Source organism: Eptesicus fuscus, chromosome 2 (assembly GCF_027574615.1).
Source record: "Eptesicus fuscus isolate TK198812 chromosome 2, DD_ASM_mEF_20220401, whole genome shotgun sequence".
In the NCBI taxonomy this organism is placed as follows: Eukaryota; Metazoa; Chordata; class Mammalia; order Chiroptera; family Vespertilionidae; genus Eptesicus; species Eptesicus fuscus.
Window position 1 is genome coordinate 2,435,275 of NC_072474.1, and position 12,521 is coordinate 2,447,795.

Genomic DNA, 12,521 nt, shown 5'->3' on the forward strand with positions numbered 1-12,521 from the left:
CCAATTCCCTTCTCTGCATCATTAGGTTGTTCCCTTTCCTTGCCAAATCCTTATTGTGTAAAGATATAAACGCCAGGACATAAGAGATTTTGTCCCATTTCCCTGATGACTGGCAAAGCAATTTCAATTGTACGATGGTGTAGTAATTTAGGGAACCATTTAGGGGCCATCCCTCTCTCCCTGTAGTCTAAAGTATACATAGGCTAACCAGTGTTACAATAGAAAACCAATTCCTTCTTAGTCATTTGATCACAGCTGTACATCAACCAATCTGCTAAAATTCGACCTCGTGGGATCCCTTCAGGAGTTGAAACAGAACAAGCCCTGATGGCATGAAAGTACAAACCCAAACCATAGCCATCGTAAGACCCCAGAGAAAGTGGGAACATATCAACAGAACTTGGATTCCTAATTCTATTAGTCCAAACGAGTGCTCACAAGCAACTCCCAGTGTCTTATCTCCTACCAACCAATACAGCAAGTGGTTCTTACCCGACTCAACTGGAATGAAGCCCAAGTGGCAGGGATAGCTTACCAATTGGTATGGTGAATGGTCCTAACTGGACTTAAGTGGCATGAAGCCCAAGCAATACAGATAGAAGACCCCCAGTTTGCACACAAGTTTGACTTACCCAGTGTTGGAGTCCGTCTGTTCCCCCTTTCTTTTCATCAGCCAAGTGTTTCAGGTGGCTGATGCCTTGAGAAGGAGTGCAGGGAAATTCCCATAGGAAAGCTCTCAGTAGCTGGTGGGAAATCCCCACAGTCCTGTTCAGGGGTTGGACTGCCAGCCCAGTCCCTCAGGGACTTACTGAGGCCCATGCTGTCCCTTCAGAGTTGCCAAAACTGTAACTGGAAAATCCAGGTTCAGCTACCTACCTCAAGAAAAGCCAAACTCGTAAGACTAGGTGCTTGTGCAAAAGGGAAGAGGTTTTATTTAGGTACTGTGATCTGAGACAATGGTGGACTCCCGTCTCAAAGATGATCTCCCCTTTCTGCTCAAGTCATGGTTCTTACAGGGATAGGAAAGAAAGGACTTCTTTCTATCCAATTATCTTGCTAGTTTTCCGGCATTGGGGCCCTATCCAGTTATCTTTCTAGTTTTTGGTGTGCTTGGGCTCTGCTCATTCACCTTTCTAGCTGTTGGCACACTCAGTGTAAGAATTTCCCCCTGAGCCATCTTGATCAATGGGGGGAGACTGCCTGGTGCCCTGATGGACTATCTACAGTAACAAGTACTGATGGTGGCATAATATTTCATTGTATGAACATTATTATAATTTATGAACTATTGGCTATTTATGGGATTTCCAAGTGTCTACCATTTTAAATAAAGCTGCAGTAAATATTCCTGTACCTTAATCTTTGTGCATATTTCTGATTATTTCTTTAGGGGATACCTAGATGGTGGGATCAAGGTCTATAAATACTTATTTACTGCCAATTAGTTTTCTAGAAAGATTGTGCCAAAACATCCTTCCATCAACAATGATTAAATGTGGCCATCTCATTTTAGCATCAATTCTTGGGTAGTTAGGAAAACAAAACAAAGCATAAAACTGATCATCACCACTGTATACAGCTCTATACAGTTTTTGCCAATCCCATGTACTGTGTTCAATTCCTCACTTTGGCTGACCAAAGTTTAAAGCTGAGATTTTCAAAATATGCCCCTCTACTCCCAACCTCTGACCAGTCGCATTAGCATCACCTAGGAACTTACTAGAAATGCAAATTTTTGTGCTTTACTCTAGACCAGGGGTCCTCAAACTTTTTAAACAGGGGGCCAGTTCACTGTCCCTCAGACCGTTGGAGGGCCGGATTATAGTTTAAAAAAAAACTATGAACAAATTCCTATGCACACTGCACATATCTTATATTGAAGTAAAAAAAACAAAATGGCAAAAACACCCACATGTGGCCTGCGGGCCGTAGTTTGAGGATGCCTGCTCTAGACCTACTGAATCCGAAACTCTGGGGATAGGAGCCAGTCTGAGTTTTTTAAAAATATATTTTTATTGATTTCAGAGAGGAAGGGAGAGGGAGAGAGAAATAGAAACATCAATGATGATAGAGAAACATTGATTGGCTGCTCCCTACTGAGGACTGAGCCCACCACCGGGCATGTGCCATAACCAGGAATCAAACTGTGACCTCCTGGTTCATCGGTTGATGATTAACCATTGAGCAACACTGGCCGAGCATCCAGTCTGAGTTTGAATAAATCTCCCAGGTGCTTCTTACATCTGCTCAAGTTTGAGATCCCCCAGATGAGAGCATTAGGGAGTCCTTTTGAAGCCATCCAGTGTGTTCATTTTGAGTGCCAAATATAATTTCTGGACCCTGACCATTTACAAGGAATAATGTGATGTGGGATAAAGGCAGTGGGCCCTGGCTGTAACTGCTAGATGACTCCCTGCAGGGTATACATCCAAACATATGTGACGGTCAAGGTGAACATTTTTCTATGTCATTTAGCCCAAACGTGACACTGGAGAGAAGTTTTAAGCTAAGTTACTCAAGATGTGTCATGGTTACACAAGAGTGCAAAGCAAAACATGTTTTCCCAATGAATAAAACACAATATAAGTTTTCTTTAGCAGCTGTGGCTGGAGATTGCAAAATGAAAAATCTGGCCACCCTCCAGGCTATCCGCACCCTTTCCCCTCCCCCAAGAACAAAAGACAATCAAGCCAAAGAGACAGGCAAACACAGTGCTCTGAAGTTCTCAGCTAATACTGAGAAACGAAGCTGCTGGGACATCTGGAATGTATTAGAATGGAGGTGACAGAGAACAAGCGTACAGAGGAACTCGCCCCATTTAGAACGGCTCTGAGAGCATGGCCCCAACATTCATCTCAAAGCAAAGCGTGCCAGGACTGCGGTAGGTGTGGGAGATAAAATTGGAAAGCAAAATGATCTTTCCAGGGCTCTTGGAATAGCATGGCAGCAATGACTGTGTCCTTCACCTGGACTTAATAATTCTCCCACTTCTGAGTCTGTTTAGGCCTCCATCCCATTGCATCTCCAGAAGAATGCAGCGTGGTATAGTGGGAAAGGTATAGATTTGGAGTCAGACAGCACAAGTATAAATGTTCATGCTCTGCCACATCCCAGCCATATAACTCTTAGCAAGTCACTTAATTTGGCTAAACCTCACTTTCCCCAAACAATACTTCATTGGGACTGCTGCAAGGATGAAATGAGGTCATGCGCATAGTAAACATGAGCGGTCATTCTTTTTATCTTCTTTACAATATTTTGGTGTTTTCTCAGTACTTCAGTCCCCACCCTAGTGTGAGGGACACATAAAAAGTACTCTGTTGGTGTTCAGGATTTTAAAAAATCTCATATTTCAAAATTTCTTCTCAGTTAAGAAGTTCTTTCCTTTTCTAAATGTTCTTCTATATCAAGTCTTTCTTGGATAGTTTGTAGTGACCCCGACACCTCTTTCTTTGGTGAGCATCTGAACTAAGTGTTCCTGCCACAAAGTCAGACCTTTTTTACTTAGCCTTGGTCCCAACCAGGTCTTTCTCTGGAGAAGGAGAAAAGAATGAGAGAGCATGCATTGAGATGTGATGTCTTCCACTTGGACCCTGTCAATCCTGGGCAGCGGATTGACAGGCTCTTCAAGACTCCAGCCCAGACCAGCCTCCAATTAAATGATCTACAATCAGGTACTCATTGCAGCTTTAAGTCTGTCACCAAATCCCCAGTCAAGAAGAATTCCCAAGGGCTAAACTTGACCTTGAGCCAACCTGAGTTCAGGCCAGGCCCAGAATTACACCATATTTCAATTGCTTCCCCAACTCCAGCCCCTCCATCTTGGCTTCTCAGAGACCAATTATTTAATGGCCCTGAGGGGTTCAAATCTAAAGAATGGTACAGGTATAATTATTATTTTAATGATAATTTAATTATGATTTAAATTTAAATTTAAAATACTATAGGATTATTATTTTAATTTCTACCTGATTTAATTGAATTTTATTACAGTGTGATTGATTTTCTTAGGACTCTGGTTTATGGGCCAGTGGTGCTTAGCCAATGGGTTAAGTGTTTCCAGATTTCCAGGTACCCCTTACCCTTATCTATTCCCTGTTGCATGAAACCTCTGAGGACTTAGAAGCTAAGGTCTAAATTTGATCTTGAACAGGGTCCTCAAACTTTTTAAACAGGGGGCCAGTTCACTGTCCCTCAGACCGTTGGAAGGCCAGACTATAGTTTAAAAAAAAAACTATGAACAAATTCCTATGCACACTGCACATATCTTATTTTGAAGTAAAAAAACAAAACGGCAAAAACACCCGCATGTGGCCCGCGGGCCGTAGTTTGAGGACGCCTGATCTTGAAGATTACTTAAACTTCCAGAGTCTCACCTGGATGGCCAAGACAGTTGTACAGGATGCCTGTTAAGATTTCCATGCAGGCCACATAATCTATTAATATTCATTGATTAGAGGTATGGAGAGTACCAACCAGGGCTGCAGTCTTACTGCTTCAATTATTTTTAGTTGGGCATTCAGAAAATGATGAATTCTACTTGATACATTCAATTCTGAAATACCTGGACATTATTCAATTATTTCTTCATTCAATAAATATTTAACAAACACTATATATAGGAGGACTATAGAGATACAGTGGGATTAGGGTAATGAGAAAGACATACATGTTTCTGACTTCATGGAGCTTACTATGTATTGGGAAATGTAGACAATAATCAGAGTAAAAGATATGATGAGTGTTGCAAAAGGATAGCCACAGGATGCTAGAAAGCATCTATCAATCAAGTGCAAATCTTTAATATTGGGTAACTATCATTTTTAGACTTTTATCCTGTGCCTGGCAACCACTCAAGCAAATACCCAATTCTGCGCCTCCTTTCCTGAGAGTAACTAATTCATCCTGGTTTGTCCAGGACTTACTTGATTTTGGCACTAAACTTCCCCAGTCAGAGAAAACCCTCAATCCTGAGTAAACCAGGAGGGGGTTGGTTAAACTTTTTGCCTCAGAGAAAGGTTGGAGCAGAGTTCTCTGGCTTTTGTTTCCAAAACCTAAGTCCTTTAGGAAAACTGACATGAATCCTTCAAAAATATCAACATCATGAAGTGGCAACAATAATGACATAAAAAGGTGGAGGAGATAGTCTAGATTAAAATAGGCTAGAAGAATATAAAGAGATAATGCTATGTGTGATGCTTAATTAGATCCTGGTTTTTGTTTTTAAGCAAAAAAAAAAAAAAAAGATTGGAATGGAACATTTGGGGGATTTGAATGTGAACTAGATATTAGATGATTTTGTGGAAATATAGATAATCCTATATAATAAAAGGCCAATATGCAAATTGACCAAACGGCAGAACAACCGGTCGCTATGACGAGCACTGACTACCGGGAGGCAGACACTCAATGCAGGAGCTTCCCCCTGGTGGTCAGTGCGCTCCCACAGGGGGAGCGCCACTCAGCCAGAAGCTGGGCTCACTGCTGGCGAGCACAGTGGCCGTGGCGGGAGCCTCTCCCACCTTCGTGGCAGCATAAGGATTTCTGACTGCCGGCTTAGGTCGGACATCCCCCGAGGGTTCCCTGACTGCAAGAGGGTGCAGAGCGGGCTGAGGGACCCCCCACCCCTCAGTGCATGAATTTCATGCCCCGGGCCTCTAGTTTTGTTAGATGATGACATAGTGTTGTGGTTAAGTAGATGAATGTCCTTATTTTTAAAAGACTTAGAAGTGAGGAAACAATGATGGAAAAATCTTAACAATTTTTAATCCAGTAATTTATAAGAATGTTCATTTTATTATTTCTGTATCCATGAAAATAATAAAATTTTAGGAAAGAAATCAACAACCACTAAGCAGAATAGGGTTTGAGATGAGAGCAACTTCCCCTGGATCAGAAAATGATTCCTCCAGAATGGAAGCAAGAGAAAAAGGAGGAAAATGATTGCATGTCGGTGGTGTTGATTCCAGGCGTATGGGATCACAGAGAGCCTTGAAAAGATCCTCATGCCCCAAACTTGGCATTGAAGCAGCCAAGAGAGCTCTTGATTGATGATGCAGACATCTCAGTAGGTAGATTCCTGGGTAAACAGATGGCTGGTGACCAGATGCCTGGAATTTGATCCAAGTCCAAGTTATGGATTGAGCCCGAATTAAGACTGAGATTCAGTTTTCATCACCCCAAAGAGTTACATTTGAGTCTTCACATCTCAGTTTATGAACTGTATTTAATGTCCTATACAACTAACCTGGTCCATCAGAAAGGTCCACCCTAGTGAGTGACATTTTGGCTGCAACCTGAAAGATTAGTAGGAGTTGGCCAGGGGAAAAGTGCAGAAGCATTTAAAACATCTGAAACAGCGTATTTAAAGCATAGGGAGCTAAAGTGTTTTAGAATAAACAGAGAAGTCCCACATGGCTGGAGCAGAGAGAGTAAGGGCCAGGGTGACATGAGAGAGTGGGGAAAGGTGGGCAGGGACCAGAATATGCTAGACCTTCCCCTGAGCAAAGGAAATGACCCTCACCGCCTCCCCCTCAGAACTCTAGGGTCCTTTCCTCTCAACACCCTGCCCCATCCCAGTGCTCATGCCTCAGGGCCTCTCCAAGTGCTTGATCTGGGCTACAAATCAGAAGTTACTCCAAGTAGGCACCAAGTTCTTTCTGCAGCAAAGATGACGAATGAAAGGAAGCCAAATCTTCTGGGTCTTTTACCCATGTTTTTAGGGCTCCTGCCACCAGCTCCCTCTCACCCACTAATGCCATTAATATCTGATCCTAGCTACACCCCAAACGCTCCCCAGCTATCTGTGGGCATTTCCTAGGGTGTCTCACATGTGTTCACAGACAAGTCTAGCTAGTCTCCACCTGGTGCCTGCAGGTCGTCCCCCCTTTGCTGCCCGAGCACCTATCTTTAGTGTCCTCCCCCCTGGGCACTGCTGTGTCCACCAGGCACCACAGTCCCTCCTGCAGCTGAGAAGGAGCACAGAGGGCGCCCAAACTGTGAGCTGTTGTTCTGTGCGTTGGCAAAGAATGCCTCTCCATTTGTGTGCTCATGAGTGGGGCCCCAAAGTCACATTTCTTCTGCCCAGATAGCTCATATGGGTTATAGGGAAATAGCTCTTTCAGCTTCAGTGCACACACCCCTGCTTTCCTGGGACCCAGATACATAAAGACAGGACATAAACAGGACTTGAGCCTTGGGGCTTTGGCTCACAAATAAACATGTGTCAGATACCAAGCTGTCCCCCAAATCATTCCTCCTTCCTGACAATGAGGCTTTGTTAGTGGGTTGAGCTTGTGGTGCCTGGCTCCTACTTCCCGGAGATGACTTTTCTCTTGGGAGGAGCTTCAGTCCCTCCTGTAGAGATCTCAGGGTCTGCTCACTGGTTCTCTAAATGAGCCAGACCTATCTGAACCCCAGCAGAGGTCATGGCTTGGGCATCTGGGACCCAAAATTTTTGTCTGTGTCTCCCACTAGCTCAGGATGTTTGAGGAAGGAATGGGATCTTATTTGCTCTTGTATCCCTGAAAGGTAGCATGGGCCAGGCATTTAGGAGGTTATTTCTTTCTTTCTTTCCTCTTTCTTTCTTCCTCTTTCTTTCTTTCTTTCTTTCTTTCTTTCTTTCTTTCTTTCTTTCTTTTCTTTCTTTCCTTCCTTCCTTCCTTCCTTCCTTCCTTCCTTCCTTCCTTCCTTCCTTCTTTCTTTTTTTTCAGAGAGAGTAAGGGAGAGAGAGATTGAAACATCAATGATGAGAGTGAATCATTGATCGGCCTCCTGCATGCCCCCTACTGGGAATCAAGCCTGCAACTCAGGGCATGTGCCCTGACCAGGAATCGAACTATGATCTCCTGATTCATGGATCTATGCTCAACCGCTGAGCAACACTGGCCGGGCTTCAATTTATTTTTATTGAAAGACTATCCCATACCCTAGGCCAGTAGTCATTGAACTTCCGCTTGATGAAAACCACTTGGGATATTGTTAAAATACAGATTTCTGGGCCCTGTCTTCAGTGATCAGATTCATTAGGTCTAGAATCAGAGCCCAGAAACCTGTATTTTAATAAGATCTCAAGTAATTCAGATGCAGATGAATCTTCCTTTGCCTCTGTCTCAGGCAGACCTGACCTGGAACCAGGGACACTGTTAACCCTTCCGCTTCTTTCTGACCATTAGAAATAGGCATCTCTTTCCCTTTAGTTGGACCAAGTCCAAGGTCAGAATGACAACTTGGTGAACAGAGTTTAGGCTGTAATTTCAGCCCCTTCTTCCCCTTTGCCAAGTGTCCGTGTGCTGTGCACAACCTGCATACAATTTGCAGCAGCCTGGTCTGAAGCCTGTTCCTGCTAAGAAATGGTGCATCTGAGAAATTCAGCTTTAAGTCACCCAATCTCTAAGTAAATTCCAGGAAGATACTAGAATTGAACTGTTCTAGTTACTTGCTCCTGGATACCCAGTGAGCCACTAACCAGTCTCTGGACCTGTTGGGAAAGGTCTGGAGAATATGAGCTTGAAAGATCTAACACAGAGGTTCTTAACCTTTGCATCATGTTGGAATCACTTTGGGAGCTTTGAAAGATTCTAATGCCTGGGTCTCACCCCCAGAAGTTAATTGAATGGAAGTGCAGCTTTTTATAAAAGCTCCCCAGGTGATTCTATTGTGCAAAATATCTGACCTAATAAAGCCCTCACCTTGATCAGATGCAAGGGCTACTGTGTGTCTTCCTAGGGATGGAGGACCAGGGATGGGCTCACCTTTCTGACGGGAGTACAGCAGGCCCTCTTGTTCTGTGTGGCCCAGCTTAGAGCAAGTTCTTTAGGCTTTTCCTCAATATATGAACAAGAACAGTTGCTTCTTGGCATTAATGCTAGTCACCTTTACCCCTGCAATTTCTGAACACTCTCCTAGACCTAGCCCTCCTCTCACTTCCCTCCTCCCAAATAAAATCCATCTATTTTTAATGTGTCATACTCCCCATCAGTTTGAGAAACTGGTTTTCCACAAGGCATAAGTAGCAGGCAAAGCTTAAGTACTCTCTTTGAAGTACGTGTCAACACAATTTGTTAATATGCCACAAGGAAGTATATATTCTGACAGTGAGGTGTTATTTTTAAATGGTAGCAGCCCAACTTGGGATAATGTTGCTTTTTTGGCAGGGAGAAACCTCAAAATTAGGGGAGTGGGAGAGAGTAGCAGAGAGTCTTTTTCAAAGTCCCCACTGTTTTGACACTTGCAACAATGGGTGGCCTTCCATCAGTAAGGCTGGTAATGTTATCTTTGCAAAAGGGTTTGAAGCAGGAATACAGAGTCCAATTCTCCTATTAGGACAAGAGTTCCTAGAAAAAGAGAGCATAGTCTACTCCTTTTTGAAGTCTACACATTCTTACCACACAATTTGTATATTTTTGTCATGCAATAAAAGTTATTCAGTTGTCAAATTTTAAAAATTAAAATTCAACACCAATTATACTGTGTGTCTACTTTGTCCTGGGCCCTGAGCTAGGTGCTTCCATATGTTATCTCCTTCAATCTTACTACATCCTCAGATTTGAGTTAGGATAAAGCTAAGCTGCTATAAAAATTATATCTCAAAATATAGGATTAAACAAGGTATGAGTTTCTTTTTTTACTCAAATAATGTTCCCGATGATGGTCCACTAACCAAGTCCAAAGCTAGTTCGCTGGCTCTGCCACCTTAACATGTGGCTTCCGCAGGTCCAACATGGCTGCTCTGGCCAAGAGGTAGAGGAAAAGGCCAGACAAGCACATCCGAGTTTCCAGAAGTGGGAGAAACGCATTTTGCTCACATCTTATTGGCCAGAATTTAGTCACATGGTTATAACAATATGCAAAGTGTGCTTGGAAATGTAATCTCTAATTTGACAGCCATCTATCCATCTAAGACTGGGGATTCATATTATTAAACAAGGGAAAATGCATATTGATGGACAAGTCTCACAAAACACCTCATACCTATGGATGAGTATCTTAGTTCTCATTGAAGCCAGAAAGGAGCTATAGGAAGATGTGGATTTCCTGCCTGGAGAGGCCCTTTGTTCTGTCAGTGCATTCAGAATTAAGTTGGCTCTGAAAGGCTACCTCAACTTATAAGAGTTTGGCATATTGACAAAAAAACAAACAAACAATTTCTTAATTTCCAGTGGAGGAAAATACATATCAGTAACTAGAATGTTTATGTTCCCTGTTCAAGCTAAGAGTTTCCTGGTATGTAGCTCTTAGAAGACCACATCACAGTACATACTGGCATATCCTGAGCATCTAATCTGGGCCACAAGCTGTGCTAGACATTTTTTACAAATAATCTAATTTGATCTCCATCCTCAAGTTGATGCGGTAAGGACCATTTTGACCATTTCACAGGTAAGAAAATTTAACAGCAGAGAGGTCATGTAGCTAACATATGGTGAGGCTGGTGTCTGAATGCAGATCTGACACCCGAGTGGGTGCTTTCCCCACTACATTCTACTGCTCGTGTGGGAGCTCTTGTGGGAGCTTCTAGATATCCATGGTGATGTTTTCACTGCTGCGCCTCTTCGTACAGGTTTTGACTATAGCATTTGTTGCCGTTCTTATTATGGAAGGCTCTCTCTTCCAGCCTCCCTCCATCTCCTGGTATTTATGGATCATGCCTTAATCTTTTTACACAATTGAGGCCAGCACAGGGCTTAGTATTTGTTACGTGATTAAACAAATGATTAAATGAGTCAATAAAAACCTCCCTTCACCTATAGTTAAAACCAGACCCTTTACTGGACCCTGATCCATATTATCAATTTGTAGCTTCAACACTTAACCTGCCCCCAATTTCACCACATTAATATCTTAAATCCTTGGTTTCCAACTCCAGTGTCAGGGACACTCAAACATACTTCCAACTGGACCTAAAACAACAACCTTTTATGTACGGAAGGCCTTCCTTATGGAGTGTTGGCTTTAGTCTAACTCAGTCTGTCCTGATGCCCTGCCACTGTGCTTCCTTTTGTTTCATCTTCAGAAGTGATGGGGAAAGCTGTTTTCTGTTTTGAGTTTAGTGTAAAAAGTAAGCCCTCAAGATGCCGGGGATAGGGGCTGATGTCAGCTCCAGACTGAGGTCATGAGAGAGTTTGCTGGCCATCTCAGTGCTGGTGCCAACGGCCTGCAATGGCGCTCAGCCCAGGCCTGGGCAGCTCTGTGAAGGAAGGAGCTAGAAGCCACAAGGGGCCCTTTAAAAGGCCTGGTTCCTTCACCAGTGACAGAAATGATGGGGTGTGTGGGTAGGACTAGTCAAATCAAATGTGAAGTTTCCTTAAAAATTCCAGCAAATTTTGCACTTGATTCCACAGTATATTCTGAATTGTTAATATACTCATATATGCTTTTCTCTCAGTGGAGCCCTGGCAGAGAGGGGTTTGTACTTTTGGGGTACCCATTCCCTAATTGGAGAGCTTAGGGCTAGATGACGTTTTATATCCTTTCTAATCCAAAATTCTTTTATGAGGAGTAAATGATATCAGAATCAGCACAGCCAAAAATATTTTAAACTAAGGCATATAAATTGAATGTATTTTTCAACACTCCAACTAAATAAAATGATTCTGCAGACCAGACTCATTCACCAACTGCAAGTTCTCAAACTACGGGGTCCTGGGAATCTATCTTTTCAGAAAAGTCTTCAGAGGACTCATTATCAGGCAATTGGAAACCCTGAGATAAGGTATGCATGAATTCTTCATAAACTATAAAACTTGGTACTATGTGAGGCATTATTGTGGAGTAAGGGGAATAATCCCTGATGTCTTTGCCACACAGGATGATTTAAATAAAAGAAAAAGCATTGCTTTGTAAAATTCAGGAACTAAAGCTGTCAGACCCAGAGGCAAGGAAAGGGATGCAAACCTCTTCTTGCTCCTCATCGCAGAAGTGGACTGGGTGGGAGAGAGGTTCTATAAGCTCTGTAGCGCGGAGAAAGGCACCGGTGGCTTGGAAAGATCCTGCCCGCTCTTTGCCTTTCCCGTATCTCAGAACCTGGGCTGTAAGCTGTGCTGGTGCAGAACACCAAGGCCCCTCTCTTCCTTCACTTATTCTTTCTAAGGCCTCTTCTGTCAGGAGAGAGATCTGACAAAGAAAGGGACATAGATTCCAGTCAAACCTTAAAAAGACGGCTGTTCTTCCTGAACCCCTGGATCTCTCCTGACACCAGCCCAGACATGAGTTCTTTTACAAGACACTGCTTTCCAAGAGACCCCATTTCTTGAACCTCTCCTGACTTGATTGCTTGTATCAAAAAGTATTGGTCCAGGCTTCCGTTCTTTTGGAGTCCTAGTGTGGCAGATCAACAAGATAAATTACATTTAAGGCCCTAAACTAAGAGCTTCCAGAAAGCAGATTCGGGTTTATTTATTTCGATGCCTCTGACCCTAGATTCTGGGTCCTATTTGAAGGGTTGAGATGGAACTCATTTAAAGCTAAATGTGGAAAAGGTAGCAGGCATTTCAATAGCTCCCTTTATTCATTCAACAAAT